Source organism: Oryctolagus cuniculus, chromosome 6 (assembly GCF_964237555.1).
Source record: "Oryctolagus cuniculus chromosome 6, mOryCun1.1, whole genome shotgun sequence".
In the NCBI taxonomy this organism is placed as follows: Eukaryota; Metazoa; Chordata; class Mammalia; order Lagomorpha; family Leporidae; genus Oryctolagus; species Oryctolagus cuniculus.
Genome location: NC_091437.1, coordinates 99,919,809 through 99,935,812, shown reverse-complemented (window position 1 = coordinate 99,935,812; position 16,004 = coordinate 99,919,809). Strand labels below are relative to the sequence as shown.

Here is a 16,004-nt window from a genome sequence, read left to right as displayed (position 1 = left end):
AAAAGTGGACACATTCCTGGTATAGATAGGAAACCTGGACTCTGAAACTGAAGTTGGAGGTATGTACAGTTCCCCTTATAAAGTGGTCATTTATAAAATTCAGATTCTGGTTGTTGAAGCCTCATGGGGGAGATTGGTTTCAAAGAAGCCACTGATACGTAGGTAGGGCAGAAATGGAAGGTTACAGGGCAAACTCAAGTGCATAATGTTTGAAGCAGCAAAGCTGGTCTGCATGGAGAAGACAGAGAGTAAGGCACGCAAGAATGGCCACCTTCAGGGCAGGGAAGATTAGATCACTGGTGTATTAAAAGGAAAGGGGTGGGGGGGACTTGACATGGACAGATGGGCCTCTAACTGTGCCAAGACTGTGAGAAAGTGGAGCAGTAGGGATCGGCAGGAGTGAGCAGGAGAGAGCAGGTGAACCATGGATTGACAAGTTGGGGTGGATGTGGGCTTGGAAGGCCTACATGCTTGAAGTTTTCCCGTTTAATGGCTGGGTTCAGGAATCTAGCAGCAGACATGGAGAAATATTATTGGGAATAGAATTTTATTAGGGCTGGATATCAGATGTTAGACAAAAAAGAACTGTTAGAACTGAGAACTTTTATTTTTAGGCTTATTTGAAAGGATACTGACTGGCTGTACTTTAGTGTTTTGAGTAATAAACTTAGCAGAAAATATGAAAAATTCTGGTCCTGTAAACCTCTTTTTGAAAGAATAAAATACTACTGTGTCTCTAGGTTTTTGTTCTTGGCATTGGATTAAGGATTTCTTCCACCCCTCTTTTGTTGTTGTTGTTGAACCATATGAAATTTCTGATTTTTTTAGTGTACAAAAAATGGTATGTTTTCATTCTAGAAATCTTTTTTCATGTGTCTAATTCAAGGCTACTATTTACTTTGTGGTGTCTTAAATACTAATTGGAAGGTGAATGAGGTTGGCCTTTTTGCATTCCTTTTAGGTATACAAGGTCTTCAAGATTTTCATCTGTATCCCAAATTAATCCTTATCTGATGTTTCTGGTTACTCAACACAGACTTCCTGAAGGGTTTCTCCGGTCTTCTCAATTAAGCATCTTTTGTTGTAGATCATAATTTTCTCTGATAGCCATGCCATGGGTCTGTTCATTTTCCAGTTTGCTTGCAGGTGCTTGACGCATCAAATCTTTGGACTCTAAAACTGGCTTCCTGGGCCATCGGCTAACTTTTCGAACTCAGCAATAAACTTTTGCCAGACCCTCCTCTCTGATTTGGAATTCACTCAAGGATTCTTCCATTTTATCTTCCCCTCACTATTTAGTTATACACTGAAGGAAGTTTGGTCATGGCAGATGGAAAATAAGCCTGTGCAGGCCAGTTTAGCAAATGACCTATTCTAATTGTTGACTTTCATGATTTGTTTAAATTGGTGGTATCTTCTAACAGAAGGGCACTACTTGTGATGCAGAGGTCATCGTGTGTGCACTGCAGCTTCAGTACCCTTCTTGAGCCCAGAAGTGTTTGAGGTTTCGGATTTTTTTTATTTTTTATTTTGGAATATCTGTATATACATAATGAGGTATCTTGGGGAGATATACTTCACAATATCTTGCACACATAGCCTGAAGGTAACTGCATAGTACAATCATGAAAGTCTTCACCAAGTCTTTACCATGCTCCCTCTGTCCCAAGTCTTTTGAGGGCAGTATTATGTAGTTGAGGAGTACTGTATTACGTAATCGTAATCAAGAAATCTGTAACTTAAGGTAACACTTTAAGCTAATTCACTACTTCATAAAGATTTTACTTAGCATAATGAATTGAAGGTTTTTTTTAATAGCTAAGTGAAAAAAGAGAAGAAAAATGATTGCTGCACAGTGCCACTCACAGGAGGTATCTGATATCTTAAAAAGTTCAAACTTGAAGAAGCAGTTGTGGAGTAGTGGCTGCCAAAGGCTACAGGGACGGGGCCTAAGGAGTGGCTGGTGCAGCAGGTACGTCAGTTATGCAAGATGAATAAGTTCTAGGGATCTATGTAGCATTGTGTCCACAGTGAGCAAGGCTGTAGTGTGCATTTAAAAATGCTGAGCGGGTAAGGCCCATGTTACCTGGTCTTGGCACAGTTGAAAATACTGCTTCAGTGACACAGTAGACACATTGATTTATTTAAAAAAATGAGAATTCAAGCCACATATTTATGTATACAATTTTTTAAAAAGATTTATTTATTTGAAAGGCAGAGTTACAGAGAGGCAGAGGGAGGGAGGGAGGGAAAGGTCTTCCATCCACTGGTTCACTCCCCAAATGGCCGCAACAGCTGAAGGTGGGCTGATCCGAAGCCAGGAGCTTCTTCTGGGTCTCCCATGAGAGTGCAGGGGCCCAAGGACTTGGGGCATCTTCTGCTGCTTTCCCAGGCATATTAGCAGGAAGGTGGATTGGAAGTGGAGCAGCCAGGACTTGAACCAGCACACATATGGGATGTCAGTGCCACAGGCAGTGGCTTTACCTGCTACGCCACAGCACCGGCCCCAGTAGACAAATTTAAAGTATTCAATTAACCTTTTTTTTTTTTAAGTTTGTTTACTTTAACTATTTTACTCCCCTTTCCAAATTCTTTGCTATAATGAATACTTAAAATATTGTTTTAGGGGGGCTGGTACTGTGATGTAGCAGGTAAAGCCACCACCTGTGGTGCCTGCATCCCATATGGGCACCGGTTCAAGTCCTGGCCGCTCCACTTTCTATCCAGCTCTCTGCTATGGCCTAGAAAAGCAGTAGAAGATGGGCCCCTACATCCACGTGGGAGACCCAGAAGAAGCTCCAGACTTTGGATCAGTGCAGCTCTGGCTGTTGCAGCCATTTGGGAAGTGAACCAGTGGATGAAAGACCTACCTCTCTCTCTTTCTCTAACTCTGCCTTTCAGATAAATAATTTTTTAAAAAATATTTTGTTTGGGTACCTGTTTTTGGACGAAGTGGCTAAAGGAATAACATTTCCCTTATAATAGTTCTGAGTTCAGAATGACTTTGTCTTTTTGAAACTTTTTTAAAAAACAAAGATAAAGTTTTTTTAAAAAAAAGTTTTAGAGATGCTGCCTGGAAAGAAGGACTTCCAGCTTTGTTACTGTCACAAACCGTAACTCTTCATGATGCCACAGAATTGGTACCATCCTTCCTGGCATCTCTGCGATGGCTATCTGTAATGGTTTTGCTTTTCAAAATACTGACAAATGAAAACAAAGTGATACAGGCCCCCACCCTGCCCAGTAATGGCAGATTAAGAACTAGAAACTTGGAATACTGGCAGCTCCAATCATCAAAATCACTCCTTTTCCATTAACAAAACAGGAGAAATTCAGCTAGTTAGTGACCCACCATTCAGCCTGTCCACACAGATAATGTTCATCATTCTTCTGTCTTTTTTTGTTTTTAAGATTTATTTATTTATTTGAAAGGCAGAGTTACAGAGAGGTCTTCCATATGCTGGCCCACTCCCCAGATAGCCACAATGGCTGGAGCTGTGCGGATCCAAAGCCAGGAGCTTCCTCCAGGTCTTCCGTGCAGGTGCAGGGACCCAAAGAGTTAGGCCATCCTCCACTGCTTTCCCAGGCCATAGCAGAGAGCTGGATTGGAAGTGCAGCAGCCAGGACTCCATCCCGCACCCATATGGGATGCCAGCACTGCATGCCGTGACCCTACCCACTATGCCTCAGCGCCCCCCCCCCCTTATTTCTGGTCCTTTAGAGACTTTTGTGTATATCACAAAGAAACGGGACCTGCCTTTGTACCATCATCTTAGTCTGTCTTGAAGCAAAGTGTCAACTTGATGAGGGAAAGTAACCATATCCTCCAATAATGTCTCCTTGGCAAAGTCAAGATACACAGGACTTCTGGCCCAAAGATTCAGAAAAACCCAGTAGATGTGGGCTTTGCTTCTCTGAAGAAAGCGGGAGTGGTGTAAACACACAGCAGGCTTGTTTCTGAAGGCATACCTGGGCCTCTGGCGAGTTCTTGCAGGTCAGGGACTATGTGGGACGACAGGACAGTTAGCGGATAGTAGATCTCATCTAGTGGATATCCAGTTTGTAGGGAGTTGACTAGCAGGTTAGCACTTAAAGGAGTCATAATCGTATGTGTTGCTAATAAGTTGCTGACTTCTAGAACATTTTTTTCCCTAGCCTTTGGCTCTCATCCAAAAAAAAAAAATGCTATGTTTATGAGATTCCACACAATGTTATTCTCTTGTCGTGGTCCTGAAGGTACACATCATCACTTGGAATCGAGAAAGGGCCTCAGAGACCCTGTTTTCTAAGAAATGGTCAAGAGATAAGAGGGCAACTCGGAATGTTTCGAAAAATCAGTTTGCCCAGCATTACTGCACGTGCTCTCTGCCAGTGCACCTCTCCAGCTCTGTGATCCCAGATGCCCTGCTCTGTGGGTGCAGGTGCTACTCTGAGAGACAGGCTCGCGGCTGAAACGAGCAGGGCCAGTACCCAAACCTAGGCCTCATGGTCTCGCCTTCATCTGCTGTGGCCATTTGGTAGCAGTGCGGCTAATCAGACTAACATGTGAGTCCCTGACATGCAGTGTAGAGCTTCTAACTAGAATGTGTCCCCAGTGTGCTGTTTACTTTGAAGAAAATATAATGGGCAGAAAACATTTAGACTCAGGGAAGCTGTGCCCCACTGCTGTCCCTGTTGTTTCCCTTCTGTATCTTGGGGGCTACATGTTTATTCCCTTAGCTATTGCTTGCAGTCATTCTTCAACCATTTGTGTCATTTCAATTCTGCTTCTCATTTGGACGTCTTTACTCCATCTACTCCCGTCTCCAATAATTCCTGAAGTCAGGTGGTCAAAGATGTTCCTTGAGAAAGTTATTTTAAGGAAGAATGTTACAGTAAGACATTTGGTTGAGAGAGCAAATAAGAAATGACCCTAAGAGAACCATACTTCATGGAAATAGGTAGATCATTTAGGAGGGGGACAGAACCAGAGCTTTGTGTGATCTGAGCCTTAGAGGAAATAATTGTGCCAAAGGATAGAAGACGTATGGTGAGAGGGATGGGAGAGAACTGGCCTAAAGATGTTGAGAACCACAGCCATGTACTTATACCAGCTCCATTGTATTAGACAGATGGGAAGACGAGAGAAAGGAGAGAAAGAGAGGAGAGAGAGAGAGGAGAGAGAGAGAGGAGGGAGAGAGACAGGGGAGAGAGAAAGAGGAGAGAGGAGAGGGGAGAGGGAGAGGGAGAGGGAGATTCTTACATGCTGCAGACTTTGGCTGGCTCTGGGACCAACATTACTGAAGCTACTGCAACTCACTAGTACAGGGCTGGTCAGGCTCCCAGGACTGGTAAAGAGTCAGTAGCCGGGGCAGGTTAGCCGGTCACTGAGGACTGTGGCCTTGTTGGCCACCACACCCTGAGGACTGGTGCCACTTGAGGCAGGAACCACAGCACCCAGGCAGGTAATGTTCCGAGGGGGCCCTCTCTCTTCTGTTCCCTGCCCAGGCCCAGCCGCATCTGCATCTCTGTTGTCACAGCTTTGGCTGTGACAATGGAGGATGTGGCACCGGAGGATGGAGGCAGCCAGATGGAACGTGGAGGGCGTCATGCTCAGGCGACCTGCTGCACAGGTGAGCTCCTACCTCTCCTTTCAGAGCTGGAGGTGGGAGTCCACGTTTGCCAATTTGAGACTTAACTCTAAGAGTGATCTATCTGCTCTTCCTGTGAGATTTTTAAAAATTGCTTCCCATACTCTTCTATTTTTTAAAGATTTATTTAGTTAGTTAGTTATTTGAGAGGTAGAGTTACAGTGAGAGGAAGAGAGGTCTTCTATCCGCTGGTTTACTGCCCAGATGGCCACAACGACTGGAGCTACGCCAATCTGAAGCCAGGAGCTTCTTCCAGGTCTCCCACGTGGGTGCTGGGGCCCCAGGACTTGGGCCATCTTCTACTGCTTTCCCAGGCCATAGCAGAGAGCTGGATCAGAAGAGGGGCAGCTGGGACTAGAACCGGTGCCCATATGGGAAGCCAGCACTGCACGTGGAGGATTAACCTACTGCGCCACAGCACCGTCCCCACCCTCCCCCCATACTCTTCTTTAGAAATGACCTATAAGGGTGCTTTGCAAAAGTTGATGGAAAGTGGAATTAAAAGATTTATTTTGGGGGCCCGCGCTGTGGCTCACTCGTTTAATCCTCCGCCTGCGGTGCTGGCATCCCATATGGGTGCCTGTTCTAGTCCCGGCTGCTCTTCTTCCAGTCCAGCTCTCTGCTGTGGTCCGGGAAGGCAGTGGAGGATGGCCCAAGTGCTTGGGCCCCTGCAACTCCATGGGTGACCAGGAGGAAGCACCAGGCTCCTGGCTTCAGATCAGCACAGCGCAGGCCATGGTGGCCATTTGGGGAGTGAACCAATGGAAGGAAGACCTTTCTCTCTCTCTTTATCTCTCTCTCTCTCTCTTACTCTCACTCTCACTCTCTCTAACTCTACCTGTCAAATAAATAAAAAATTTTTAAAAGATTTATTTTGATGCTAAAAAAAACTTGGAATCCGTTCATAGATTTTTCATAATACATTTTCTATGAACTTTTTGAAGACCCCCTCATATGCGTGGATTTCAAGTTTGTTGTTTTTTGCATGAATATAAAATCTTATTGACATTTTCCCACAAAAATTTTGAAAGTCTACCTTGTATTAGTTTCCTACCACTGCTGCCACCTCTCCTCCATGTTCAGAATGACTTGGCCACACCGCTTTCAGTTGAAAAAAAAAAGATCTCCTTATAGTGTGTCCCTCTGCCTGTTGGCCCTGTGCCAGCTCCTGTGGGCCTGCTCCCAGGACTGCCCCTTCCTCACTCAGGAGCAGGTGGGAAATCTCTTCTTCATGATTTCCCTAACCCCACTCCCTCCCACCTCACTTCCAGCCCCATAATCCAGATTACATCAATGCATTGTTAAATTGCCATTATGTTAGTGTACCTGTTGGAGATCTCTGGTTCCAAGGGGACTGGGAAAAAGGGCCAGACCCTGAGGCAGCTTTGCTGGCTTTTGTGTGCCCAGGATCAGGACACATAGGTGCTCTAGTAAATATTTGATGAGTGAGTGAATTAGACTGTCACGTCTTAGGGTGTGATCACGGCCGGTTGCTTCTAATTTGCTTTTGCAAGACATTTATAAACCAGTTTCAAGGGAGGAAACTTAGCTCTAATCGTTCTTCATGCGCTAATCTGGCAATAGCCAAGAGAGATACAAAAAACAAAGTTGTGTGTTCAGCATCGTTACAAGGCATGACGAGGGATAAGAGCTTGAGGTTAAGCAAAACCATTGTGCCCATTCCTTATAAGTACAAGTTAGTCCAGTATTGCCTAGGAGGATTCCCTTACCGATGTGGAAACTCCAGGAAGTCAGCTTATGTTCTCCGTAATGATGTTAGCCCATCTAACATATTTGACATCACCAAAGTGTGTAATGAGTCAGAACATGAGAGCTTATTGATTTTTAAAAATCAAAGTTTGCTGAATGCTCACCTGTCTTTGTTTCCTCGTGAACGTTTTTCTTTTCCTGCCACTTTTTTTCAGTCATTTTTCTTAAGCTCAAATAATAGGATGCAATTTAACATGTGAGGTTGATCTTGGGATAATAGATGATCCCAAGATCACCTGACTTTATTCATATTTCATTTATTAGTAATTAAAACCCAAAGTCGGCCATGAGTCATTGTACGTTATGGATCCGGATTAAACTGACTGCTACCAATTTTGGGAAAAAGCTCATTCTGTGCCACATTGTTGTAAAGGACCAGGACTTTGGAATTCTTAAAATCTGTTGGAGAGAAGAATTCCCTCTCTCTTTTGCAAATCAAAATGAATAATTTCTGTATTTTTTTCTGCTAATGGTTGTACCATATTTATAAAAAGCAATTTTAGATTACCTTTCCATGAATTTGTTTCATCTGCTGGTGCTCTGGTTAGTTTTCAGTTATTAGTGCAAGTGATTTCGGTAAGAAGGTAAGATCCTTCTGATGTTTTTAAGGCATTTTAATGAAGAAACTGTTAAGAAAGTTTTAGGGAAAAATCACCTAAAAATGTTGGCGCTTACGGGTAAGAAGAGCAGTAACTTTCTTTCCTTTAAGTTTTGCCGCTGTCTCTCCATATGTGTACCCTGGCTGCCTGTCACCTTTTCCACCCATTGGAACCAGCCTTTCTATGAACCAGTTTGATTACACCTGGGCTCAGACAAGTTACTGTGGAACGGTGGGGTTATCCTGAGGATTGAATGAGAACGGGTAACACGAGGCTTTATAAATTATCAATATGCAGCTAAAGCTTTCAAAAACTTCCAGTCCTAAGAGTGACCTCTTCAAAAGTGAAAGTTGATAGAAAACTTGAAAGAGCCAGAGTAGGAGAGAGAGGGGTAGCATGCTGGGGAAGCAGACATAGGGATAGGCAAAAGGAAAAGGGTGACCCCTGTGTGCAGCGAGAATACTTATCTGCATCAGGACAGCCCATTTCCAGCCTCACACCTCTGTGGGCTCAATGCACCGGCCACAAGCAATATTACTTTTTAAGACTGAAAAGAAAATGAGCAAGGGAATGATATACTGTTTGGAGCTACGCTAGGATATTGTTCTGAAGATAATGCAAGGGACTTAAAAAGTTTTTGGGAAAAAAGTGGAATTCGAAGAAGGGTTTAGTGGCCAACGTCGTGGCACAGCAGGCGAAGCTGCTTGTGACACCGGCATCCCGTATCAGAGCTTTGCTTCCAGTCCCAGCTACTCAGCTTCTGATCCACCTCCCTATTAATGCTTCTGGGAATGCAGCGGAAGATGGACCAAGTACTTGGGTCTTTACCACCTGTACAGGAGACCCGGATGGAGTTCCAAGCTCCTAGCCTAATTCAGCTGTTGTGGCTATTGGGGGAGTGAACCAGTGGATATAAGATCTCTCTCTCTCTCTCTCTCTCTTTCTTTCTCCTTCTCTTCCTATGTTACTCTGCCTTTCAAATAAAATAAATATTTTTAAAAGATAAGGTTTATTTTGGTGCAAAAAATTTTGGAAATCCACACATAGTTTTTTATTACTACACATTTTCCATGAATTTTTTGAACTTACATGCATGGATTTCCAGATTTTTTTTTGCACCAAAATATTTATAATTCTATTTTTACAACTGTTTTAAAGTACTGTTTATAGGATAATAAGAATTTGACCTTCATATTGTTTAGGTGAGTTAGTGTAGGTCACCATCATCTGCGATGCATCCTGAAATATTTGTGTTGCATAAAAAATTTAAATATGTTTCTCCTCTCTACCAAAGAATGTCCATTTCCTTTGGGAGAGAAAGCAAGAGCCTGCTCTAACTTCTTCACATTTTGCTCTGGGCTGTTTAAAGAAAGACAGTCTCTCCATATCAAGGTGTCCTGGAGCTGGAGCAGGCACAGAGGGAGAGATTCTCTGTGTGGGTGTGCAGAGAGCAGCTGAAACCAGAAAGATGACCTCCGGGAGGCCCTGCTGTCCTGCCCCCAAGCAAGGGGTTAGGCTCGGGCTACAGCAGTACCAAGAGGTATAACTTGGGAACACAAAGAAACTTCTGTGGCCGGCCCCACTCCTTCAGCTCTGGAGTAATATCACTCCCCATTTAACAGCTCATTGCACATAACATGGGAACATATTGTGTTATCAGAAACTTGTAAAACCTCTTAGGGTATCTTGTTTCTAAAGATCTTTCTTAAAAAAAAAAAAAAAACTGTCCAGCCCTCCTGCACCCAGACCCATCCAGAAACTGAGGCACTGAGCTGGGCGTGTGTCTTCACGCCTAATAAATAGGGTCAAGTGAATACAAATGGAATGAAAAATAGTGTGAGGCCATAATAAATAAGAGGGTCCCACAGTCATCTGTGTTAGGCCATTGAAAACCATTTCAAACTTGAGTCTTGTGGGCATGGCTGTCTGCTCTGATTAAGCGGGGAGAGGAGGTCCTTTGTATGGTATGAACATATGCAAGACAGTATTCAGTCCTGCAGAGATCTATTTAGTGAAGACTGGCTGTGAAGATTGGAGGAAAGAAAAACAAGCTAGGGTGAGGATAAGCAGGTTTTCGGGACACGTGTTGACCTTGTTTCAACTGTAGACATCGGTTTGCTCAGAGAGTACAAATGTCAGCAGATTATTTCTCACTTAGCCCTGCAATCCTCAGGGGACACATTCCCGACAGTAGGAATAGGAAGAATTGAAGCGGCGTAGCCTCATTTGTAATGAAAACTACCCCACTGGGATGTTTTCTGGGAAGCCCCCCGGAAGCGTGATTGATTGCATTTGTACTCTATCCCGTCTGCTCTGTGTGAATGCCAGCTCTGACCTGGAGAAGCTGTTTTCGGGCAAGTGGCGAGTCAGCGGTGTGTTCTGGGTGCCTGCTAACGTCTCTGTCGGCTCCTCCTCATAGCAGCTGCTGGGCAGCCCAAGCACCCGGCTCACAACTTTCCATTATGGATTAAGCTGACTCTGCCAATCTCACTTTACTCAAGACACCAAACTGGACGCTTGCAAGACTAGTGCCTTGCAAATCTTTGAGATGCTTTTCTTATTATAGATGAAATATGAACATTGTGTTTAGGAACAGGATCCAACAAATGCCAAAGGTATTTATGTAAGTCATTCAGCTTTAGTACAACAGCCTCTTGAGAATAAAATCAAATCAGCTTTTCATAATTTTGCCCTTCTATTTTCGTTGGTGTTTCACATTTATTTGTGTAATGTGCTAAGTTCAAAATAAGCTGCTTTCTCAGAAATTTAATTAATATGTAAGGAATCAAGATTGCCTCTAAAATAGTATAACTCTTTGAAGTCAATCTTCTTAGGATTTCCATGTGGGCCAAAAGAAACTTATTTAAGCCAAGTAAAATACATTAATTCACTTTCTAGCATGTTTAAAACAATAGATTTTGCCAGAGATTAGCAAATACTTTTGTTTTACTCTTGATTTTTTTTTAAACTTTAAATAAGGTAAAAAAAATTTTTTACTACTTTTACTCTATGGAGTCAAATTTTGTTCTCAGTTGCTTAGGATAGGTTTCTATCTGTTTGAATCTGTACATTATTATGGAACTTTTAAAAAAATGTTCATTTATGTGTTTTCATTTGCTTGAAAGGTAGAGCAACACACATAGAGAAGGAGGCAGGGAGGGAAGGAGAGCGAGAGATCTTCTATCTGCTAGTTAACTCCCCAAATGCCCCCAACAGCCAATGCTGGGCCAGACTAAAATCAGGAGCCTGGAACTCCATCTGTGTCTCCCATGTGGGTGGCAGGAGCCCAAGCACTTGAGCCATCTTCTGATTCCCAGGATACATCAGCAGGAAGCCAGATCAGAAATAGATTAGGGGCTGACATTGTAGCAGAGTGGGTAAAGCCTCTGTCTGCAATGTCAGCATCCTATATGGGCACCAATTCGAGTCCTGGCTGCTCTACTTCTGATCCAGCTCCCTGCTAATGTGTCTGGTAAAGCAGTGGAGGATGGCCCAAGTACCTGGGTTCCTGCCACCCAGGTGGGAGACCCAGAAGAAGCTCCTGGTTCCTGGCTTCATTCAGCCTGGCCCTTGCAGCCATCTGGGGAGTAAATCAGCAGATGGAAGATCTCTCTCTCTGTAACTGTGACATTCAAATAAATAAATGAATCTTTTAAAAACAATCAAGACTCCGACTGGCATTCCAATAGGGGTTGCAAGTGTCCCAAGCAGTGGCTTAACCCAATGTACTATGACACCCACCCCTGCTGCTTTTATACTTAGTATTTTCAAGATCCAATCCATTTACTTTCATGCATTTGGGAGGGGTTTGAGAAGAGCCTAAATGCATAGAGGAGATAGTTATCCCTCAGAAGCCAGCAATGTCCAGTTCCAGGATTAGAATGGAGGAGGCTCATCACAGGATGTTACCCATCTTCCCAGCAGTCCTGATCACTCATTCCCTACCCCCTCCTGCTCAGCCCAGTGATTTGAAAATCAATTGAGCTATGGATTTTTAGGTTACCTTGTAAAGACTAGATACCCTTAGAGAATGGTACTTTTGTATATAAAGATAATGGAAAATGAATCTTGATGAAGAATGGGATAGGAGAGGGAGTGGGAGATGGGATGGTTACGGGTGGGAGGGAGGTTATGGCGGGGGGAGAGCCACTATAATCCAAAAGTTGCATTTGGAAATTTATTAAATAAAATTGAAAAAAAAAAAAGAATGGCACTTTTAGCCCTTATCTGCCATTAGCAAATTCATTAACATTTTGGCATGGACTCACAGAAAAACACATGGTATAACTAGCCTCTTTTTGTAAGATTTGGTTCTTAGTGAAATATTAGTTTTAATCACTATTTGTTACACTAATCCATCATTTACCATGTAAATGTAAAATTCAGATTGGAGTCTGGTTGGGACAGATTAAAGAAACAAAATCAGTTATTCATCTGATGTTTGTCTTGCTGTGACCTCGAGTAGCACATGGGAGATGCTTAATCATACATAGCCAGGTGGCATCCAGCATGAGAGCCGAAGGATGTGTGGGTGTTTTCCAGAGATGGGATTAGAGTGCAGGGGACAATGGCCCACATGTGTCTGGGGTAGGGTGAAATGTTCAGTGTGGTTGGAAAAAGAGAGTGCTGGGTGGGCGGTGTTGAGAGATGAGCGGGGCCTTTTGGGCTTGAGTCTAAGAGGAAGTTTGGACATTATCCCAAGGATAAGGGAGAGCTATTGGTGAGTCCTGGGCAGAAGAATGGCAAGGTCATATTTAGAAAGATCACTCTGGCTGCAGGTGATATAGGAAGTATAGAGTGCGGAGCAATAAAACTGGAGACAGTTTAGGTAGCAGTATGCAAACTAGTAACTAGGTAAGAGCCCGAGGTCTGAGCTAGACACTGGCCATAGGGAAAGAAAGGTAAGTGTACAGATGTGACCAACCAGGCAGACTCACTAGTACTAGATGTGTGGTTGAGTACATGTGGGAAGACTCAGGGTGACTCCTAAAATCTGGGCCAGGCCAACCAGAGGCATTGTGGTCCTGTTATCCCAGAAACCTACCAGACAGGAATGACACAGGTTTAGGGAGAAAGACAAATTTTCTGGCCCAAAAGATTACAGGCGAGATGGATGTGGGACTCGGGGAGATTTGCACCGTATCTGCAGAGCTCAGGGAGATGGTATTTATGAGACATGCAAAGAAAGAGGAATTCTGTGTGTGATACTAGACGCAGCTCTTTTTAAAAAGGATAAGTAAAGCAGTTGCCACCCCAAGTGACTGGGAATCTGTTCCCTCGTGACGATGAGATTCAGGTATCAGAACTTCTATTCTTGAATTTGTGAGATTGTACTTAACTTTCGAAGATTCATGCTCAGGGGACCAGTGAGCAAGATCTGTTGGACTATTTTTTTTTTCTTGGCAACACCCTGGAATAAAATATCACTCACAAATTATTATGCTAAAGAAATATCATTCAGCAAACATTTATTTAGTGCCAGCTCTGTCCAAACATGGCACTAGGAATACAGAGATGAATAAGAAACAAAAGCTGTCGTTAAAAGCAAATATTGTGCCGGGTCACAGCACTCTTGTGCAGCTAGCAGGTGCTCTGGACTGTGGGCTGGAGGGAACACCCCCACCATCCAGAAGGCCCCTGACCCAGCCTGAGTGAATCACTCACACTTTCCCAGGGCTCTTTGCACAACAGCTCTCTCTGCCTGGAGTGCCCTCAGCCCCCTATTAGTCATTTGTGGTTATGCCAACAACAGTCCATAGCAGGCATGGACTAAACAAAGAAACTTAGCAGAAGCGGCCCTTTACATAAGTAGTTTTCTCTCGGATGAAAGCAGTGCTATCAACAGAACGTGTCAAAGAATAAAAATTTTGTAGTTTCCAAGAGAAAACGACTAGTGGTTTCTTTAAAAACTTGGGAGAAGTGAATTATCTCTGCGTAGAGTCTACAAAATACAATTTTGGGTGGTAGCAGGATCTTAACAGTGGCATTTGAATCAGAGACATCAGAATTGACTGTTTAGCAGTAAGTTACTTTTTTGGTGATGTGCCCCCCCCCCCCCACTTTTGGTCTGAGGAGGGTAAACTTGGGTGATACCTTTTGGCCATGTGAAGAGCTGACAGAGTGGTTACCTGGTCCCTGGACGTGTGATGTGAGCTTGGTATATCTGCGGTCTCATCAAGTCCCCGTGGCCATCCCATGAGTGACAGGAAATTGAGGCATAAGGTCACAAAGCAAGTACAGGGCAGCTCTCGGGTACACCCCAGGCAGCATACTCTCAGGGGCCCTAGATCTTCACTCCAGGGCTTGAAGAATTGGGGTAGGGATTTTTTTTCTTGGGCTCATAAAGGAAGGGCAGTATTATTAGTCATAGACTTTACCATTTTACTCCTATTTCATTTAGCAGACATTGCTCATTCAACAGCTACCAGGTGTGTGGGCCAGAAGGAGTCGTATACAATCAGTGTCAGAATAATATAGTAAGCCATTTGGCCTAGTGGTTAAGATGCCGGTTAGGTCATGCGCATTCCACGTTCTCATACCTGTGTTTGACTCTCACCTCTGGCCCCTAATACCAGCTTCCTGCTAATGCAGACACCACAAGGTAGCAGTGACTGCACAGGTTGTTGGGTTCCCACCACTCATGTGCGAGACTGGACTGAGCTCCCAGCTTCTGCCTCACCCTGCCCTGCTCCCCACCCCACCCCACCCCACCCCAGCCATTGTGGGTATCTGGGAGGTGAACCAGCATGTGGGAGCACACACTTGCTCTCTCTCCCTCTCAAATGTGATGTGTGTGTGGTAAATGTAGGAGAAAAAAAAAAAAAATGAGAATGCCAAAGAGGAAGGAATGCAGGGGCAGGCAGGGCTTAAGGGAGGAAAGCTGTGCCTGAACTGTGAGGGGAAGAGGGAGCTGAGGCAGGAAGCAAACAGTGGCAGGGGTGTTGCAGACACAAGGAAGATCCTGGTGGAGGAGTCAGTGGAGACTGAGGGTAAAAGGATGGGGCCTTGGAAGTCCCCGAAGGCAGTTGGGTAGTGAAAGGACACTTTCTCTACTTGATGCACCCATGCCTACAGCCAGTCCCGAGGAATGCTGAGATTCCCTGTCGTCCACCCTCCACTGACTTGACCTTTCTTTGGGTTGGGCCTAAAAGGTTGCATTTTACAAGCTTCCCTGGTTAATCTCAGGCAACTGATGTTTGGTAAGCAGAGGCTGGGATATGATAGGACACAAGATGGTGAAGGCTTGGGAGCTGCGTTTTCATCTTCCAGCCTTGAGGAGTCTTGGAAGGGATCTGAGCAGGAAGCCATCTGCCTTTGAGGGGGAGGCTCTGACTGATGTGTGGAGGAGGAAGTCAAGTGGGCACAAGACTGGAGGCCTGGTCCCTGGAGGAGATGACGGGGCCCCCATTCGGGGGCAAGAGTGGTAGAGACATAGGGATGAAATAAGTGGAACTTGATGGACCGGAAGCAGTGGGTAAGAGAACAGGAGCAAGCCTGGGATGTTGTGTGTCCAAAGTCTCGTACCCTTTCGACGTTAGGGGACAGGGTCATACAGTGCCAGGACATGGATGATTGATTTCAAACACATAACACAAATCAGCTGTCTCTCTTACCAGTAAAACAGGGGTAAGGAAGTCAGCAGCTGGGCCAGACTGTCACCAAAAACCTGAACCTACAGGTCAGTCCCTTCTTGTTTCTGAATCTGACTTTACATCGCAATACCAGCCATGCTTCTTCTAGAAATTGCTCAGTAAATGGAGTGAAACTTCACTGGCATTTTATTTTTTCCAACTCCAAAAGATGGTAGACAGAAAGGGGGAAAGTCCTGCCATGTAAATTGTTAGGAACAAGGATTATCATTAGGAACTGCAAAATTTAAAGCTGTTTGAAGTACCCATAAGCACCCCGGGGCAGGATTCTCATTCCAATCATTCTTACTCATCCCCGAAGCGTTATTAAATACTTCAGGCGCCTGGTGTTGTGCTGGACCCGAGAGGTGTGGGCC

The 16,004-nt window shown here is 44.3% G+C and overlaps 1 protein-coding gene across 4 annotated transcripts in view; it reads left to right on the top strand.

Annotated features, from left to right (window-relative positions):
- Nucleotides 1-16,004, top strand: part of JPH1 (junctophilin 1) — a 94,265-nt gene that overhangs the window by 7,421 nt on the left and 70,840 nt on the right.